At 31.9% G+C, this 18438-nt stretch overlaps 1 protein-coding gene and 1 pseudogene across 2 annotated transcripts in view; both read left to right on the plus strand.

The window, feature by feature from the left end:
- The window catches only part of LOC145255600 (ERO1-like protein alpha), a 116391-nt gene that overhangs the window by 684 nt on the left and 97269 nt on the right, over window positions 1–18438 (plus strand). The gene's annotated exons all lie outside the window — the stretch shown is intronic.
- On the plus strand, window positions 5173–5393 carry LOC145255957 (U2 spliceosomal RNA; annotated as a pseudogene).

Raw genomic sequence — 18438 nt, forward strand, 5'->3', positions numbered from 1 at the left:
ATAATAATACCAAAAAAAAAAAAAAGGGGGGGGGCTACTGCACTTACAGATCCGCGCGATTTTTTAAATCGTATTTCCAAGTTTAATTAAAGTTTTATGTTTTTATTCAATTGTAAGGTTAAAGTACAGAATAGGTACAAAACACCCTGCCCCTCCCCATGTTAAAAATGGCTTTTTAAATAATAACGTTATTTCAGCACGGATCGATAAGTACATGATGAGTACCAAAAAGTATTTATGTATTTTTGGTACCGCGCTGAAATGTTATTTCGAAAGCCATTCTTAACATGGGAAGGGTGTTTTGTAATTATTCTGTGCTGCCACCTAACCATGTAGGGTATTTTTTTATGACCTGCCTCAGCGTATTATAAACATCTCAACCTCCTCATGGTAAGAACGGCTTTTGGAATACCTCTCCCCATGTTAAGAACGGCTTTCGAGGTTGGGTAGGGGTCCATTCCGAAAGCCGTTCTTACCATGGGGAGATTGGGGTGTTTATAATACGCTGTATTTAAAAAAAATTTACCCAATTTAATAAATTTATAAATTAAAAATGTTTGGAAGTTAGTAAATAAATTAAAAATGTTATCCGTGCATGCGCTAGCCTTTGTAAGGGAGGGGCTTTTATTAAATAAATATGCTGGCCGCCATGGAACTCAACGTCCAAAGAGTACCGAAAATATATTTTTTTTTTAACAATTTTACAGCAGATTTTATTAATAGATTGTATCATTACAAAGTTGGCTTTGATCTCGGTTGCCTACTCTAGCCCTTATTTATAAAACAGATGAACACTGCGTTTTGCTTAGTTATAAAATTTTATTTGCTTGGTTAAAAAAAAAATCTGGAGACAACTTATTTCGAACTATCGAGATCAGAATCAGCCTTGTAATCGATATAAAATCGTTAAAAATAATGATTTTTCAATAAAAAAAAAAATGATCAATTTGTGAATTTTAGAATGAGATTTTTGTTTCGTGACGGGTATGTGCATTTTTTTTTGTTTTTTTGCTTGTTTTAATAGGTTTAATTATAACTAACCACCTATTATTTATAAACCCATTCCTAGCATGGGAGAAGAGGGCGTTTGGTGGTATTTCACGGGGAACGTGTGCAAACTTTTTTTTTTTTTTTTTTTTATAATGACTGCTCCCTGATATGTACAAAAGGTTTTCTTTCACTTTCTTCATGCATATCTCGTACGCTTTTTTTAATCGTGTATTTATTTTATGAAAAAAAAAGTTATTTCTTTGCGTAAATTTGATTCATACTTTCATTTCGTGCTTGTTTTTTTTTTTTTTTTTTTTTTTTCATTTTAATTTCTTTTATATTTTCTCTAAATATTTTTAATTTTGTTATATTTATATTTATTTTTTTTCAGAATGCCTTTGGCTTTTTTTTTTTTTTTTTTTTTTTTGCTTCAAATAGTGCTTCAAAAGTTTTCGTGATTAAATAAACCAATAAAAACCTTTTGTGCATGCGTTTTTAGGGAGCAGTCATTAAAAAATAAAACAACAAAGTTTACGCAGAAGCCAGGTTCCTCGAAGTACCAGGCGTTTTATAACTATTTTATACTTTCACCTAACAACTTACTAAGTTATCGTAAAAATTGAATTTTACTTGGAAATCACACACATATATTAGGTGCGGGCAAAAATAGGGGGACGTAGTTTTGAAAGCCGATTTAATTTTTTTGTAGGTTTCCGACAACTTTTTGATTGCATTTGAAAGATTAAAGACTGAAATTAATTTCATAAAGGAAAAAAATATTTGTACACGTGAAAAAAGAAAAAAAGTTATGAAAAAATGTTTTCACGGCGAGCTAACCAATTCAGCTAAATTTTGAAGTTAAATAAATTCATTGTAAAAATCCTTTAAAAGATAAATATTAGTTTTAATTAGTAAAGTCCTAAGATATTGAATTAAATAAAAAAAACAAAAACACCTTGTTTATGCAAAAAAACAAAAAAAAACTTAATTAGCCATCAAAAAGTAATTTAATGAAAAAAATTCCAGCAAAAACCTAACAGCCAGCCGTGGATCTCTCCAAAATGTGCTGCTGCCATTGCGCACAGAAATTACTTTTTCCATTGTTTCCAACGTAATAAATGTACTGAGACTAAAGCCACTTTCAGGACTGCCAGCAAACACTGTAAAAAAAAGTAATAAAGAGCGCAAGAGAGTTGTATGTTCAGTCCGTCAAGTCCAAAGTAGCTGAGCAGCGGCTTGGTTCCCACCAGTTTTGGCAAATAGCAAGCAGAATCCTGAATAGAAGCGTGTGCTCTATCCCAACTATCATCAATGGACCTGAGGTAATCTCGTCAGCATCAGACAAAGCCAAACTCTTTGCCAAGAACTTTGCAGCTAACTCTACCCTTTGCGACCAGGGCCGCCAACCTCCAATATTTCCTCCTGTATCAGAAAACACAGATATGAGATACAAATATCTGTACGTGGTGTTGCCAAGCTAATGAAAAACCTTGATTCCAGTAAAGCAACCGGCACTGATGGTATTCCAATTATAGTACTCAAAAGACTTCAACCAGAACTAGCGCCCATGCTTACAAAACTGTTTAAACGTTGTCTTAAGGAGAATTGCTTCCCATCACCCTGGAAAATCTCATCAGTATGCCCTGTATTTAAGAATTCAGGTGATCGTTCATCTCCCTCTCAGTACAGGCCAATAAGTCTCCTGTGCGTCATGAGTAAGTTGCTGGAATCTGTGTTAAATACAGAAGTAATCAACCATCTCAGCAAAAATAACCTTAGTGACACGCAATATGGTTTCCGTTCTGCTAGATCTACAGCAGATGTGCTTACAGTTATATCTCATAGGATTAGCGAATCTCTCGACAGTCTACCTTTCTAGGGCAATTGCTCTTGACATATCAAAGGCCTTTGATAGAGTATGGCATAAAGTTTTACTTCACAAGATTTTCAGCTACGTTATAGCTGGAAATGTCTTTTCAATTATTAAATCATTTCTCTCTGATAGGTCCAGAAGAGTAGTGGTTGGTGGGCAGAAATCAGAAGCTCTCAGTATAAATGCTGGAGTCCCTCAGAGGTCCATCATGGGCCCAACTTTCTTCCTGATCTATATTAATGATCTTCCAAATCACATCCTTACATCATTCGTAGACATTTATGCTGATGACACTGCCATCTATAGTAGCACATCTAAGACCGTAAACGACCAAATTCTCTCTGATTCTCTCTCCTCTGATCTTGAGCAAGTTGTACAATGGGGAAAGAGGTGGCTGGTTATTTTTAATGCATCTAAAACCAAGCTTTTATCTTTACATCAACGCTCTGATCCACATCTGGCATCAATTGAAATGAATGGCTCTCGTCTTGGCGAGGCATCATGTTTTGACAAGCTTCTGGGGTTGACCTTTACTCCTGATCTTAAATGGAACACATACATTAAATCCGTTGCCAAGGCCGCTGGAAAAATGGTGGGATCCTTCTATCGATCCAGTAGATATCTCGCTGCTGATGTAATTCTCTATCTATATAAGAGCCAGGTACGTCCAAGGATGGAGTACTGTTGCCACATCTGAGCAGGAGCTGCTGGAAAGGACTTATCCTGCCTTGATAGAGTTCAAAATAGACTTCGTAGCCTCATAGGGGATGTCCTTTTCTCTTCCCTGCAACCGCTTTCTCACAATGGCAAGTGCTCGGCTGAGCCCCAATCTATGGTTCCCCCCCTCGCCAAACTTTCACAAGAAACACCCGTCTAGCAGAAAACACTATCACTAATTTCTCCCACTCTTTATCTGTTCCTAAATCTAAACGTAGATTCCATGAGCAAAGCTTCTTTCTTAGAACTGCACGCCTATGGAAGTGTCTTCCGTTTTCTTGCTTTCCAGCTGACTACAATATGGTTGTCTTCAAGTCTAACGCAAACAAGTTTTTGATGAGCCGTTCCATATAAGTTAACAAATTTACCGAGTTTCCATTACTGACGATTACTTGTCCAATTTCTACTGTACACTCTTTAACCCTTATCTTCGAGTGGCCTCTTGGCCTTGATAAGTGGTTATGCCTGTGAAAAAAAAAAAAAAAAAAAAAAAAAGAATGAAAAAAAGTAATTTACCATTCGCCAAAAACGCAACAAACTAAAAAAAAAAAAAATGTAAACACGATTATAAGGAGGCCCAAAATTTCAGCAAATCGAAACGCTGTTTCAAAATGAAGTCAGGCTAGTTAAAGGAGGTAGGGGTGTCAGATTTCTTCTCCCCCCCCCCCAAACGTGCATCCATACATTCCTATTCTGAACGTTTGTATCAATTTTTATCATTTTTTTTTATTTTTTATGTTCCCGTTTTTAAATTAATTTTTTTAATTATTGTTTGAGATTATATAAAAATTATATTATGCCGAAAGTTTCACATTCTTGCGAGCAAGGAAATTATTAAAATCTTGCATATAAAAATTACACATAATTTGTAATTAAAAAAAATGGTATTTTTTGTTTAAACAAAATAATACATTTATATTCTGCGATCATTATTTGATAAATACTGAAAATTTCATTAAAATTGGTTAATTTCTTGATTTTTGGTGAATTTTTAAGTAAAGGGAGGGGTCAAAATGTTTATACATTTTGAGCATCGGCATTCATTTTGCCCGTACCTAATATATATATATATATATATATATATATATATATATATATATGCAGTTTTGCAGTTAAGTCTCTGCAAAGTTCAACAACCCTAGAAGGATCACATCAGTATTTTACACTGTCAAATCACAAATATTGCGAATTATTAGTTTTAAAATAAAAAGATGCTATTTATATAAAATATTTTAATATTGAAAGTAAAATAAAGTAAACGAACAAAATATACATTTTTATATATTTATAAATATTTATTTAACAGAAAAATGAAACAATTTTTAGAAAGTGTATTATTGTCGTGACAGAAAAACAAACAAAATAAAATCTGAAGTAATGAACCACGTAACAAAATATAAATTTATACAAAATAAAACAACTTTGAAAATTAAACATTTCTTAAAAAGTGTTTTGTTGTATTAAGCTTTTACTAATTCGTGGAAATGTGTGTCCTTTCTTGCGCCATCTCCACAACTCTTCCATTAAATGGGAATGGAACAAATTTTCGTTAGTCGCTACCATCCTCATCTTCCTTTTCACATGTGACCAGAATCCCTTCATGGCCTTTTGGTCAAGATCAAAGTGTAGTATCTGTTCTTCAGATGCTGCACTTCCATTTCTTGTTCTCTTTCGGTGGAGGAGAAATCCTTCACGACTGAGACAATTTTTATTTTTGTACCTTTTCTCCACGTTAAAAAACGACCCTGGTGTCTAACTCTGTCCCGTGGGGAGGCATAGTAAATAGGTACATATTTTTTTAATTTTAAAATAAAGAATTCGCAATATTCGTGATTTGACGGTGTAAAATACTGATGTGCCCCTTCTAGAGTTGTCGAACTTTGTCAGGGCTTAACTGCAAGACTGCCTATATATATATATATATATATATATATATATATATATATATATATATATATATATATATGATAACACGGTCAACAATCACTGATCATTTTCATTTTATTAACTTCAACATTCGTCGCATTTTATATTTTTTTCTCCCACGTTTTATTCATGTGAAGTTCAAGTACTCCCAGGACTATTGTATCACTTTTACTAATACCCTTGTGAAAACTTTGACTGTATATCCTTCCTCTTTTTTTTTTTTTTTTTTTCTTTATCATTTTTCTTCATCTTTTTCTTCTTGGGGTGGGACATCCAACCAGATCTCTGACATTTCCCCTATTTTAGTGAGTCCAATCAAGAGATCTATTTAAGATTCTATCCGTCCCTTTCAGTGCAATCGTTTATATCTCACTTGGTTCACAGGTATACTTGTTAAGTACTTTTTAAAGTTCTTCATAAGCCCAGTTGCTCCTATCATTTCCTCCATATATAGATTCTACTGTGACAGTTTATTTATTCAGACCACTTACCTTTGGAATTCCTTTCATGCTTCCTGTTTCCCCTGACAGTACCAGCATGTAGAAATTTAAATGTGATAAGACATCTGCCTGCTCTCAGGCCCCCATAAATCTGACCCTTATCACAGTATTCTCCTATGCTTAGATGGCATTATGCCTTATTTGGGGTTGAACAAAAGTAATAAAAAAAATAAACAAGACTAGAGCATCAAATGTTGGTTGTGCAGCTAATTCTCATTTACTTGCTGCCCCGTGAGGACAATGAAACACAAGATTTGTTTTATAACGTGTGAAAATCCAGCTCCCTCGAAAAGGAACATTCTAGGATTGTGATAAAAACTGAGTACTTCTACAGAATTTGAACCAAACTATTTTTTTTCTTTTAATCTAACCATAAAAGTTTTAGGTTTAGATCGGTTAAAATCGGTTTGATTAGGTTCAAATTATGTAGAAGCATCCCAAAATCTAGCCTCAGTCTAGAAACATTTGTCCTTTACTGACTGAGGACAGAAAAGTTGAATTATAGTATCATAAACTACGAGTCTAGAAGAAAAATGTTGAAATATAATACCATTTTCTTTGCTCCGTCTGGGATACCTTCATACCACTAGACTCGAGCAATACCAATTCAGAAGTTGTGCAATTGGTGATTGTGCAACCCTTGCTTCACTAGGAATATCCATTGTATTGAGACTTTTTATTATTGCTCACTACATGTCTTTTTTTTTATTTACATAAAAAAAACTATATGGTAGCTTTCAAATCCAATGTAAACAAGTTCTTGTTGAGCCATCCCCATAAATAATTATATTCTACCCAATTCACACCATTAACGATTACTACATAACCACCTTATATTTATCCTCTAGTGGCCTTCAGGTCTTGATAAGTGATGACTCCCCAAGTAAAAAAAAAAAAAAAAAAAAAGTCTTTAAATTTGAAGAAAACTGATAGTATTTTTATATTTTCTGAATTAAAAATAATCTTAATGCTTAGTTTTTAAATAAAGAAAATGGCAAAATCAATGATTATACTGATCATTTTCTCGGTATTTTTCAACATATACACGAGTGACTTATTTATCTAAGCTATTCAGTTCATTTATTTTACTCACCAGAGTTTTCCCAGAAAATCCGTTTTGTTACGTTTTTACTCATATCATGTTTAATGTTTGTTCAAAATTTCAAAAAAAATTCCAAGGTGTAGTTATTGAGAAAAGTGCGGACGGACAAATGGACAAGAGTGAATTTACAGGTTCACCTTTTTGTCGGGGGGGGGGGGGGACCAATAAATATTCGATAAATAAAACCAATATTAATTTAATTCATATAAGACACTCTACTTGCACAAAATAAGGACCGTGCTGAAATAACTTCATTATTTAGAAGCCAATTTTTAACATGGGGAGGATTTTTTTTTTTTTTTTTTTTTTTTTTAATCATTCTATACTTTCACCTGAAAATTCAATAAACAAGATACCATAAAAATTTTACTTGGAAATCCTACCTAAAAAAATAGCACAGTTCGTATTCTGCATAAATACTTTTTTTTTTTTTTTTTTTTTTGTCCTACATATTTTTGGCCGCAATGGTCGAGCTGAGTTTCAACGTTAAAATAATTTTCTAGATGTTCCATAAAACCACACCGCACTCTGTTTCATTTCGCTTCAAAGTTCTCCGAAATCAAGGGTACCTCATTCCTGAGTCGAACATTTGATTTCTATACGAGATACATAGATATTCCAATATTTCACCTTTACATCTCAAGCACCGAGTTATTAAGGAAGATGAGAACATAATTTTCATCTCCTCATTCCACCATTTAAATATGTTCTAATATATCTTACTTTTTTTTTTTTTTTTTTTTTTTTTAATTACATTTTCACCCCAAACAAGACACATTGCCACTTTGGTGTAGGGGGCTACTATCAGGGCCAGCAACTATTGGGGCACTATGTAGGGATTTGGGCACTATGTAGGGATTTGGATGTCGGTTCACGTTGCACTTGAACTTCTGCATGTCAGTACAGTTAGGGAAGCAGGAACCTGGAATGGAATTCCAGAGTCTAGCGGTTCTGGGGAAGAAACTACTGGAGTAGAAAGATCTTTTACATCTAGGGATCTCTACTGTGTGGGGGTGGGATTTAGCTGCCTGTCGGGTTTGTCGAGGGTGTCTACATCGTGGGGGCACAAGTGTCTGCAGTTCGTCGGAGCATTCACCATTAAAATACTTGTAGAACAAGCAGAGGGATGCAACGTTTTGTCGATGGGACAGAGGCTGAAGCTTAGATGCCAGTTCAGGACCTATCAAATTGGCGACTCTTTTTTGAACCTTGTCTAAGAGCGAGAGACGAGTAGCAGATGCACCAGCCCAAATGTGACAATACTCCATACATGGTCTCTTTGTTTTACTAAATTCCAGAACAAGAATTCATCTTGGCTGGTGGAGTATCCAGTTTCGCACTGTTACTTTAGGTAACATCACTTGAGAAGATGCACCATTCCTTGTGTTGGTTAGCTATACTGTGGAAATCTCATTTGGGCCATTAATATGATGTGATTTTGAATATTTAGTCAGGGTTTACTTGTAGGGAAAACGTATTGTCAATCAACCATTTGCATATATTATAGTATGTATATTTTTGTTGTGGTCTCTTGGTCTTACCGGATTCTAGGACAAGAATTCATCTGGTCTGGTGGAGTAACCAGCTTCATGATGTTACTTGAGATAACATTACTTGGAGAAGGTTTTACTATTCCTAGTAAAACAGTGCTGGCTGGTCATTATTTGGGCCGCTAATGTTGTGTGATTTTGATATTTAGTCAGGATTTACTTGTAGGGAAGAGTATCTACATTCAAGGTTGTACTGATGAAACCTTGTACAGAGCGATCTTAGCCACTCAAAGATAGTGTCCAGTAGGCATTCATTGAAGTGATTTTGAAAATTTACCTTTATTTTTACATCTTAGATTGTTTTACAATTTCAATGCTTATATAGATTAACCCCCATGGCTGCCAATATTGGCTTAGTAAAACCTGGTAACGATTTATAACAGCAATTGTAACCCCAAAAAATTGTTCTAGAAAATGAAAAACCTTTTGCCTTCTCAATCCGACAGTGACTTTGTTTTGTCAAACTACTGTTCTGTTTAGTCCTAGGTTCATTCTCCCAGGCTTTATCTTCTCTGAGAAAGTTAGGTTTTTATTAATCAACTCAGGAATGCTGACGAAGCTGCTCAGGCATTTTTTGTTGGCCAGAGTGTACTTATCCTCGTGTGCTAACTTCTCAAACCCACAATTGATCTTGAATCTAGGAAAGGGTGTAAATAATATTAACACTCAATTTTTTTTTTTTTTTTTTTTTTTTTTCTAGGAATACTCATACTCCAATGATACTATTGAATTAAAGTCCATCATATTCTCGCAGTTACACTGCTATAGCATTGTCTCTAACAAATCAATATTTGATTCTGGCTAGGAATTTCTTCTGTGTTCCATATTAACATATTTATTTTTTAACAAATAGTTGTCTATCATATCATTAGGTACAAATTTTTCCATAAAAAATTGAATCACATTAGTGTTTTACTTAATATCTAAGCGTCAGTTGCAAATGCAGTTATTATTCCCTTGATGGTAAGTTTCTTTTCATATACTTATCTTATTCCGAAAGTAATTTTAAGATTTTTTTTTTTTCCTCCATAGCACGAACTTTTTTTCATGTAAAAAGATTTCTTAATTTTGTTATTTGGTTCTCCATTTTTTATTTGGTATTTAATGTGTCATTTAAAATAATTTAGATGTCTTCAAGTCCAACATAAACAAATTCCTGAGGAACCGCCCCTTAAGTAAGACACTTTATCAAATCTCCAATACTAACGATTACTACGATACTAACCCATTGGTTACTGTACACACAATAACCCTTATCCTCAAGTGGCTTCCAGGCCTTGATAAGTGGTGACTACCATGTAAAAAAAAAAATTACATTTGAAAAACAATCTTCAAAAAGAGTTTTTGTTTCATCTAAATAAAAAATTACTTTATATATATCTTTAAAAGTGAGAATGTGTGTGTGTGAGGACACTTCTCAACTTATACACTCAACAAATTTCTGATCCACAGACTTGAAATTTGGTATATAAGATAGTCAGACACATGGGAAACTTTTAATCAGTTTTCATCCAAAAAAATGGTCTGCTAAGCAGTCAAAATTGAAAAATTTGTGCAGGGGGGGGTGTCAAATTTTTATCTGTTTGCTAACTGTTCCACGAATGTGCATGCGTGTATGGTTCACATGACAGATTATGTTAAAAAGATCGTGTCAAGTATTTGTTCTATTTTTACTTATAAGAAGTGAACGATTTAGAAAAAAAACAATATCCGCTTGTACATGTCTCAGTTTCTGTATTAATTAAAATATAATATGCATATTTCACAACCGGGCAACGTCAGACGACTTACTAGTATATATAAATGCTTTCACCTGAAACAAAATAAACTGGCAAATCTACTCAGTGATGTTATTGGTTTTTAAAATCTTTTTGGGCAAAGTCGAAAATAAAAAGAATTTTATTAATTTATTTTTATTGCGGACCATCATCCTCATCATTTTATTTTGTTGTTTCACGACCTTTCGGCCAACTATTTCTCTAGCCTTCGTCAGGTGGTAACCACGACGGGATAGGAACTCCGAATCTCCTAACTGCATCCTCAGCAATTACTGCCTTCCATAGTTGTCGTCTCACCACATTTTGGCAAGTAAGCCTCTGACAGGCTTTGGGTAGGATTGAAACCGCTATCTTCAGACAATGCTTACCTAGAATTGTAGGGATTCAACGTCTCTATCCACAGCGCCACAGGCCCCAAAGGTGCGGTGCATAGAGATGTTGAATCTCTATGGTTCCAGGTGTGCCATGGCGCATTGGTGTGCCGCGGATAGCTTATAGGTGAAAGTTATAAGCTGTTATCAGCATCAGTAGTGGCCTTGCTGTTTTAACAGCATCGGCAACCACGGCTAGTCTTGATAATCTCGGGAAGACAAGTAAAAACAGTAGTTTTTACGTTGCTTTCCACCAGCGAGTTAAATGCCCCCCCCCCCGGATACCAACCTGGAAATTTCTACAACTCTGTGGTACATACAGTGCCCAACCTCCCCAAATATTCATTCATCTGGTACTGGCCAGGCACATCATTGCTTAACTTCGGTGACCTGGCAAAACCGATGCGTCAATGTGATTTTGCCGTTCATGTCGTTGTATAAACAAAGTTGTTTAAATATTAACTCGCACATTATTTAAATGATATTGACGGTTGAATATAAAAAAAGGAAGAAAATAAAATAAATCGTTTGAATTGTTTGATATTATGAAATTTGCACAAGAATAAACGTTTGAATTGTTTGATATTATGAAATTTACACAAGAATAAACGTTTGAATTGTTTGATATTATGAAATTTGCACAAGAATAAACGTTGGTAAACGTTCATTTAAATATTCATTCTTTTTTGCGATGGATGTGCCATGGAAATTTAAATAGCTCAACTGCCTTAAACGTTCCAAGTGATTCAAATTTCAAAATAGGTGTGCCGCGAAAATTTGAAGTGCTCAATAGCCGGCCGCCATGTAAAAACTCTTGGAAACAACTGATCTAGATAGAGGATACGAACACTGGCAGAGCATACTTTTTTTTTTTTTTTTCTATCAATTTTGATGAAGAGTGTACACAAGTTTACTAAAATGACTTTGAACAAACAATACAAATTACTGATGGGACAATTAAAAAAAAATTTTTGATTCCAATAACATTACTGATTCTGTTGCAAATATCTGATTCCAATAACATTACTGATTCTGTTGCAAATATCTGATTCCAATAACATTACTGATTCTGTTGCAAATATCTGATTCCAATAACATTACTGATTCTGTTGCAAATATCTGATTCCAATAACATTACTGATTCTGTTGCAAATATCTGGTTCCAATAACATTACTGATTCTGTTGCAAATATCTGGTTCCAATAACATTACTGATTCTGTTGCAAATATCTGGTTCCAATAACATTACTGATTCTGTTCCAAATATCTGGTTCCAATACAATTACTGATTTTTACATTTCTAAATACATGGTGACAAACTTGTCTAAAAACATGACCCCCGCCTTGGCATAAGATAACAAACTTAGCCGAAAACATTGACCTTGATAATAGACGTGCATCATGTTTAGACATGATCTATAGATTTTAATTTTGCTGATCGTTTAAAATCAATAAATATTTCGAACAATAAAAATTTAAGTTTTGAAAAAAAAAAAAAATTTTAAGAAATTTGTTTTTTAATTAGAAATTAAGCTAGAATTTTTTTTGATTCTGATGCTCTATAAAAAAAAAAAAAAAAAAAGGAAAAAAATTTCTGATTCCAATTGATAGTTTCATCAGTAATATAAAATGCATTCCAATATTTTTAACATTTCTTTGATGTGACAATTGGAATCTTGGATATTTTTTTTTTTTTTTTTTCCTGCAAAATTAAAAAAAATATAGAAAATTTGTATTTGGATTCTTCAGACTACTGTTCTCATCTTGAGTGTTATTTTCACAACGATGTAACCTGCGACCTTTTTCAGGTGTATCTTGTCGAACTCAAAAATATACACATAATTTCGAATGGAACCCTTTATTTAATCCATGGAAGTAGGGTGTTCTTGTTCCATCAGCCATAACTTTACAACAATTAAAATTAATGTAAAGTTGTTTTGGTTGCACATGAATATTATAAAAATGGCGGTTGCGCAGACAATCGGGTTTCTGATGGCGCATATCCACTGTGAATTTATCCGCTTTCCCCAAGCACCAAATTTTCGTCATTGCTTTCTATGTCTGTTCCGTTAAAGTGATTTTTAGATGCCATTGATTATGCAAATTCTTGTCAATCGATTACAGAAATGATTGGAAAAGTTAACGTTTTTAAAAAATGTAGCCAATAACTACAAAAAACAAAAAAACAGCAACATTATATTTTCCGAAACTGATCGATCAGCAGAACGCATTGGTTTTTCAGTTGTAAAAAAAAAAATGACAACAGGATGGAAAATTATGACGATATAAGAGAGAAGAGCAGAGAAAAAATGATAGGGCATTTATTTTTTATTCAATTCTCAAGGGTTTCTTATTAATCCGACCCCCAAATTATCATTTAAAGCGAATAGAAAGTGGATGGTTTATTTTCACCTGCTTCGTAACTCTCACTTTTTTTTTTTTTTTTTTTTTTTTTACAAGGTGGTCGCCACTTATCAAGGCCCGGAAGCGACTCGGGGATAAGGGTTATTGTAAGTACAGTACGTTAGTGTGGAGATTTAATAAAGTGTCTACTTAAGCGGGCGGTTCATCAGGAATTTGTTTACGTTGGACTTGAAGACATCCAGGTTGTAGTCAGGTAGGAAGCAGGCAGACGGAACAGTTCCACAGGTGTGCAGTTCTAAGAATGAAGCTTTGTTCATGGAATCTACGTTTTAATTTAGACATAGATAAAGAGTGGGGAAAGTTTTTGACAGTAGATTCAGCTAAACGAGTGTTTTTCGTAAAAGATTGGCAAGGGGTGACCAAAGATTGGAGTTCAGACGAGCACCTGCCATGCTTTTTTTTTATTCTTTAGTCATATTTCGTGAGCGATGTTTCTGACAAAGATGAAAGAATTGCTGTTTTTTGGGCCAGATTCTATCTAACACTTATTGTAGGAAAGTTTTTGACCTTGAAAGAAAATTTTTCTTTTTTAGTTCTTTACATCAAGTTGTTTTATGCCTTGTCTTGAGCTCCTTCCATAAAAAAAAAACGAAAAAGATATAAATAAATGATATATAAGTAAATATGATGCACAATTTTTGCAGGTTTTTATGATACGATGCTCACTCGTGTTCATCCTGCCCGAGATATCTCTGCTTGGTAGTGTCAGTTTAGGCGATGCCATTTTCGTGATTATTTTTCTAGATCCTTGATGGCAATCTCTAATTTCACTTTGATAAAAGTCGCATCCACATTTTTTTTTGTTTTTTACAGAAACTTGGAATCCTATTGTAATATAGCCATGGCATCATCAATCATAAGTGATGCTGAGGAATTTCTTTGTTGCAATATTCTTTTTAGATTATTTAAATTTGGGTCTTTCTTGAATTCCTGAGACATATCGGTAAAGTACGCCAGCAAACTATCAATTGTTCTGTGTACAGTCTTAAGTGTATTGTACTGTGATACAAATAGAATGGTTGTTAGTTCTTATATTGCTTTTATAGCTCCTTACAGTTTTCATAAAGAAAATTCACACACACACACACATATATATATATATATATATATATATATATATATATATATATGAGTCAGTAAAGAGAGAAAATAAATGAAGGTATAAAAACTATATAGCGTTATATATAGATGTATTCATTTATTTAATAAGGGTGTACATCAATTGAGGTTTTGGGTAAAAAAGAACTCTTTATACCATGGCATTTCGAAGCCTAATGCTTCTCATCAGAAGAATAGAGAAGATGCTAGGTAACATAATGGGGATGTGACATCTAGCGATAGTTTTATTAGGAGCAAAATAAAATATTGAGGTTGTTTGGTGGAACTATATTGAACTTAAAGAATTGATTTTCTTTTCATTTAACTGCCCCATTTAATTATATATATAATTAAGAGTAAATCTTTAATAAAGCAAAACTTAATTTATTATTGGAATTCTTTCCTTTATTCCTTTTTCTTTCCTTTATTCCTTTTTCTTTCCTTTATTCCTTTTTCTTTCCTTTATTCCTTTTTCTTTCCTTTATTCCTTTTTCTTTCCTTTCCTTTATTCCTTTTTCTTTTCTTTCCTTTATTCCTTTTTCTTTTCTTTCCTTTATTCCTTTTTCTTTTCTTTCCTTTTATTCCTTTTTCTTTTCTTTCCTTTTATTCCTTTTTCTTTTCTTTCCTTTTATTCCTTTTTCTTTTCCTTCCTTTTATTCCTTTTTCTTTTCTTTCCTTTTATTCCTTTTTCTTTTCTTTCCTTTTATTCCTTTTTCTTTTCTTTCCTTTTATTCCTTTTTCTTTTCTTTCCTTTTATTCCTTTTTCTTTTCTTTCCTTTTATTCCTTTTTCTTTTCTTTCCTTTTATTCCTTTTTCTTTTCTTTCCTTTTATTCCTTTTTCTTTTCTTTCCTTTTATTCCTTTTTCTTTTCTTTCCTTTTATTCCTTTTTCTTTTCTTTCCTTTTATTCCTTTTTCTTTCCTTTTATTCCTTTTTCTTTCCTTTTATTCCTTTTTCTTTCCTTTTATTCCTTTTTCTTTCCTTTATTCCTTTTTCTTTCCTTTATTCCTTTTTCTTTCCTTTATTCCTTTTTCTTTCCTTTATTCCTTTTTCTTTCCTTTATTCCTTTTTCTTTCCTTTATTCCTTTTCCTTTCCTTTATTCCTTTTCCTTTCCTTTATTCCTTTTCCTTTCTTTATTCCTTTTCCTTTCCTTTATTCCTTTTCCTTTCCTTTATTCCTTTTCCTTTCCTTTATTCCTTTTTCTTTTCTTTCCTTTTATTCCTTTTTCTTTTCTTTCCTTTTATTCCTTTTTCTTTCTTTTCCTTTATTCCTTTTTCTTTCCTTTATTCCTTTTTCTTTCCTTTATTCCTTTTTCTTTCCTTTATTCCTTTTTCTTTCCTTTATTCCTTTTTCTTTCCTTTATTCCTTTTTCTTTCCTTTATTCCTTTTTCTTTTCTTTCCTTTATTCCTTTTTCTTTTCTTTCCTTTATTCCTTTTTCTTTTCTTTCCTTTTATTCCTTTTTCTTTTCTTTCCTTTTATTCCTTTTTCTTTTCTTTCCTTTTATTCCTTTTTCTTTTCCTTCCTTTTATTCTTTTTTCTTTTCTTTCCTTTTATTCCTTTTTCTTTTCTTTCCTTTTATTCCTTTTTCTTTTCTTTCCTTTTATTCCTTTTTCTTTTCTTTCCTTTTATTCCTTTTTCTTTTCTTTCCTTTTATTCCTTTTTCTTTTCTTTCCTTTTATTCCTTTTTCTTTCCTTTTATTCCTTTTTCTTTCTTTTATTCCTTTTTCTTTCCTTTATTCCTTTTTCTTTCCTTTATTCCTTTTTCTTTCCTTTATTCCTTTTTCTTTCCTTTATTCCTTTTTCTTTCCTTTATTCCTTTTTCTTTCCTTTATTCCTTTTTCTTTCCTTTATTCCTTTTCCTTTCCTTTATTCCTTTTTCTTTTCTTTCCTTTTATTCCTTTTTCTTTTCTTTCCTTTTATTCCTTTTTCTTTTCTTTCCTTTTATTCCTTTTTCTTTTCTTTCCTTTTATTCCTTTTTCTTTTCTTTCCTTTTATTCCTTTTTCTTTTCTTTCCTTTTATTCCTTTTTCTTTTCTTTCCTTTTATTCCTTTTTCTTTTCTTTCCTTTTATTCCTTTTTCTTTTCTTTCCTTTTATTCCTTTTTCTTTTCTTTCCTTTTATTCCTTTTTCTTTTCTTTCCTTTTATTCCTTTTTCTTTTCTTTTATTCCTTTTTCTTTCCTTTTATTCCTTTTTCTTTCCTTTTATTCCTTTTTCTTTCCTTTTATTCCTTTTTCTTTCCTTTTATTCCTTTTTCTTTCCTTTTATTCCTTTTTCTTTCCTTTTTCTTTCCTTTTATTCCTTTTTCTTTCCTTTTATTCCTTTTTCTTTCCTTTTATTCCTTTTTCTTTCCTTTTATTCCTTTTTCTTTCCTTTTATTCCTTTTTCTTTCCTTTTATTCCTTTTTCTTTCCTTTTATTCCTTTTTCTTTCCTTTTTCTTTCCTTTTTCTTTCCTTTTATTCCTTTTTCTTTCCTTTTATTCCTTTTTCTTTGCTTTATTCCTTTTTCTTTCCTTTATTCCTTTTTCTTTCCTTTATTCCTTTTTCTTTCCTTTTATTCCTTTTTCTTTCCTTTATTCCTTTTTCTTTCCTTTATTCCTTTTTCTTTCCTTTATTCCTTTTTCTTTCCTTTATTCCTTTTTCTTTCCTTTATTCCTTTTTCTTTCCTTTATTCCTTTTCCTTTCCTTTATTCCTTTTCCTTGCCTTTTATTCCTTTTTCTTTTCTTTCCTTTTATTCCTTTTTCTTTTCTTTCCTTTTATTCCTTTTTCTTTTCTTTCCTTTTATTCCTTTTTCTTTTCTTTCCTTTTATTCCTTTTTCTTTCCTTTTATTCCTTTTTCTTTCCTTTTATTCCTTTTTCTTTCCTTTTATTCCTTTTTCTTTCCTTTTATTCCTTTTTCTTTCCTTTTATTCCTTTTTCTTTCCTTTTATTCCTTTTTCTTTCCTTTATTCCTTTTTCTTTCCTTTATTCCTTTTTCTTTCCTTTATTCCTTTTCCTTTCCTTTATTCCTTTTTCTTTTCTTTCCTTTATTCCTTTTTCTTTTCTTTCCTTTTATTCCTTTTTCTTTTCTTTCCTTTTATTCCTTTTTCTTTTCTTTCCTTTTATTCCTTTTTCTTTTCTTTCCTTTTATTCCTTTTTCTTTTCTTTCCTTTTATTCCTTTTTCTTTTCTTTCCTTTTATTCCTTTTTCTTTTCTTTCCTTTTATTCCTTTTTCTTTCCTTTTATTCCTTTTTCTTTCCTTTTATTCCTTTTTCTTTCCTTTATTCCTTTTTCTTTCCTTTATTCCTTTTTCTTTCCTTTATTCCTTTTTCTTTCCTTTATTCCTTTTTCTTTCCTTTATTCCTTTTTCTTTCCTTTATTCCTTTTTCTTTCCTTTATTCCTTTTTCTTTCCTTTATTCCTTTTTCTTTTCTTTCCTTTTATTCCTTTTTCTTTTCTTTCCTTTTATTCCTTTTTCTTTTCTTTCCTTTTATTCCTTTTTCTTTTCTTTCCTTTTATTCCTTTTTCTTTTCTTTCCTTTTATTCCTTTTTCTTTTCTTTCCTTTTATTCCTTTTTCTTTCCTTTTATTCCTTTTTCTTTCCTTTTATTCCTTTTTCTTTCCTTTTATTCCTTTTTCTTTCCTTTTATTCCTTTTTCTTTCCTTTTATTCCTTTTTCTTTCCTTTTATTCCTTTTTCTTTCTTTTATTCCTTTTTCTTTCCTTTATTCCTTTTTCTTTCCTTTATTCCTTTTTCTTTCCTTTATTCCTTTTTCTTTCCTTTATTCCTTTTTCTTTCCTTTATTCCTTTTTCTTTCCTTTATTCCTTTTTCTTTCCTTTATTCCTTTTTCTTTCCTTTATTCCTTTTTCTTTCTTTTCCTTTTTATTCCTTTTTCTTTTCTTTCCTTTTTCTTTTCTTTCCTTTTATTCCTTTTTCTTTTCTTTCCTTTTATTCCTTTTTCTTTTCTTTCCTTTTATTCCTTTTTTTCTTTCCTTTTATTCCTTTTTTTCTTTCCTTTTATTCCTTTTTCTTTTCTTTCCTTTTATTCCTTTTTTTCTTTTATTCCTTTTTTTCTTTTATTCCTTTTTTTCTTTTATTCCTTTTTTTCTTTTATTCCTTTTTTTCTTTTATT

The sequence above is a fragment of the Euprymna scolopes genome, chromosome 31, assembly GCF_053919585.1.
Source record: "Euprymna scolopes isolate OS-2025 chromosome 31, ASM5391958v1, whole genome shotgun sequence".
In the NCBI taxonomy this organism is placed as follows: Eukaryota; Metazoa; Mollusca; class Cephalopoda; order Sepiida; family Sepiolidae; genus Euprymna; species Euprymna scolopes.